Genomic DNA, 2912 nt, shown 5'->3' on the forward strand with positions numbered 1-2912 from the left:
TGGGGGCGAGGGGGGATCCGAGGGAGAGGAGGGGTCAGGGAGGGGATTGGGGAGAGGATGGGGACGAGCGGGGATCGGGGAGGGATGGGGGTGAGCAGGGCTGGGGGCGAGGAGAGCCGCCAGGGCCGGGGGCGGCTACGCGGCAGCCCCAGCCCCGTGCGACGGCCCTGCGGCAGGGCCCCCGCAGCCCTCTCGGGGTCGGGGTCTGCCTCGGCCTCGGCCCGCGAGGAGCCACCCGAGGTGCTGGAGGGGGAACGAGGTGGCCGGGCCGGGGAGGCACCAAGTCCTAAAGCACCACAGTGGGGCAAGCCCCCCGCCAGGCGGTAACGCGGCCCGCGGGGTGAGGCGGCGAGCGCGGCCCCGGCGCCCTGCGCTGCTGGATGCAGAGCCGGCTGCTAGCCATGTCATGCAGCAGGTGCTTTGAAATCCTCGCCGCAAAACTCGTAACGACTTAAGCTAATTGTGTAAGCCGGTAGGCTGTCAATTGCTCATTACGGAGGGGTAGCTCCTATTTGCGTGCCATGTCCTTCGTTATGCAATGCGGCGTTAGGAAGAGAAGTGGCTCCCATTTTCCCTCTCTGACATTTGTGCAATCCAGGGGCCTGCCTAGGACTCCCCGGCAGTTTACGGAGAAAATGACAAAGCTGCCTCTGACTAAGGCCACTGGCTCTCCTCGTCTCGGCATCCCTTGCCTTTACCGCAGCGCAAGTGACCTGTCCCAGCAAGCATACGGTAATGATACCGTGTGCGAGTGTAGGGTCCTGGGGGGGATTTCAAGAGGGCTTTATTCTCATTTCCCCACAACTAGGGTTTGGTGACACAAGCACCTCTTTAGCAACATGACGTAGTGACTGGGCTTGGCATATCTTCTGCCCCTTGTACTGGAATGCCAGATTCTGGAGTTGTCAAACCTGGCATTAAGTTCTGTCTGCAGGACCTTACTCAGGTCACTCGACTTCTCTGAGTCTCCATTTGCGTTGGGTTGGGTTGATGAGTGTCACTGTCCTTCCTTCACTGAGGCGCTGTAAGGATTAATTACTCACCTTGTGTAAAGTGATGTGGAAGGACTAAGTCATTGCAATATTTTCAGTTTCAGTATGCAGGCGTGTGTCCATGGGGAAATGCTTCCAATCATGAGGTGATGCCATTCAAGGAATCAAGAGCTGCTGAGAATAAGTAAAGATTGTGTAAGTGTTTAGATGCTTGGTTATGTTTTCAGTAGTGTCCACTCAATTGGGAGTGTTTTCGCTTCTGGATGCTCATCTGGGAGACATTTAAGGCTTATAGACAGAAGCTTATGCTTGTACATACAGCTCTGCAGGAAGTCACATACTTGAATCAGGACTTCTCTATTTGTCCCAGCGCAGCTCGACACAAAGGCAGTGGGGATCCCTGTGGCGCTGTCCAGGTCTCAGCACAGAAAAACCACTGGACCGCTTTCTTCATGCCAGAACATTGGGTGTCAGGCGTCACCACGTGGAAAAGCACCTTCCTCAAATAATGCCAGGAAACTGAATTCATAAACAGTGCAGTAACATGAAACCATCACACACTAAAAATGGTTGGCTTTCGAGTGGTGAGGTGAATGCACTCACAAGTTCACCACAAAGAGGAACTGGAGTTAGTTGGATGGTTTTGTCAGCTCCTGTGTGCTGCTCACCTCTGCTGCATTTTATTGTTTTGTGCTGGCCTAGGAGAGAACAGAAATCGCCCTAAGGTTTTTATTTTTATTTAGTGGTACAGTGTTATGTGATGCCCAAGGAGCTCTTCTCACAACACATCATCTTTTCCTCTGCTGTAGAAGGAGCCACTTTATTTATTGAATAAAAATAAACTTACTGGACATAAAATCAGGCCAGCCAGTCCTCTGTGCCAAAGCATGAGTTCTTGTGAGGAGACTGGTTATTATTATGCCTTTGTTTTGTTGCTCTTTTTAATTGAACTTTTTAATTTCTGAAAATTAAAGAGAAAGACTTGGCCCTTTGGCTAGCTGCTTTGCCTTGTGTTTGTCCTTTTTGGCTTGTTTTCCAGAAACAAGAATAAAGGCAATGTTTGTTCTGTTGACCTTGGAGGAATTGATTGGAACAACCTGCAGTATGAGGGTATGACAGGGGAAGGAGTTCCCATGCTTTTAAGGAACTGACTGTCTGTGCCTTTCTATTTCTGTGCCACGTTCTCCGCTCGCCCCACAACAGCCCAGGAGGGTGTTGAATGGCCTGGTTGCACCACCAACAAGGCAAAGCTGGAGGTGAGGGAGCCAGGAGCTTTGCCCCTGCTGTCGTGCCTATGGGACAGCTACTTCTGTTTCTTCTAGGGAGGCTTTCTGTGGCAGAAAGGTCCATCCACCTTTGCGCTGCCCAGTGAGGAGCAGAGCTGCCTTCCCGGGCAGCACTGTGCCTCCCACCCCAGTGGGAGCTTCCCCATGGTCCCCCTCTGCAAAGAGCCAGGGTGGGTGCTGCAACCTGACCTACTGCATTTGTTCTTCTGAAGCAGGGAGAGGTCTGAGCCAAATCCATCCACTCACCCACTCAGTCTTGTTAAATCATCTGCGCAGAATAGGCCCCACTGAATATTTGTACCAACCTCCCCAACAGGGAAGCTCTTGAGGTTTTATGCTGATTCCTGAAGGCCTGAGCTTGCAGATCTGATGGTAGCAGCTGGAGTGGGATGATAGGTATTTGTGTCCCACTGAAATAAAGCTGAGAGATATGAGTTACTGAACTTGACTGGTTGACCAGGTACAAAAAGCATTTTGCAGAAATGTTTTGCAACTAGGTATTGTCTTCCTGTTCTGGGTTTGTATAGCCCTTTGCTAGGACTCTTAAAATATTGAGAATTGTATATAGATTAAGAAGAAGTGGCATGGCGTGAACACCATTTGGGAACAGCTAATGATATGCCCAGCCCAGCCA

General features: G+C 51.3%; 1 long non-coding RNA gene across 2 annotated transcripts; it reads left to right on the forward strand.

The window, feature by feature from the left end:
• The first annotated feature begins 468 nt into the window (after positions 1 to 468).
• LOC112973205 lies at positions 469 to 1901 on the forward strand. 2 transcript variants are annotated; one of them, XR_003255917.1, is made up of 3 exons: positions 469 to 732; positions 1091 to 1187; positions 1368 to 1901. It is a non-coding gene; the product is annotated as an uncharacterized LOC112973205 (long non-coding RNA). The 2 variants fall into 2 exon arrangements; XR_003255918.1 differs by having other exon boundaries at positions 1097 to 1187.
• Positions 1902 to 2912: the final 1011 nt, after the last annotated feature.

This window comes from Apteryx rowi, unplaced genomic scaffold, assembly GCF_003343035.1.
Source record: "Apteryx rowi isolate R43461 unplaced genomic scaffold, aptRow1 scaffold_53, whole genome shotgun sequence".
NCBI lineage: Eukaryota > Metazoa > Chordata > Aves > Apterygiformes > Apterygidae > Apteryx > Apteryx rowi.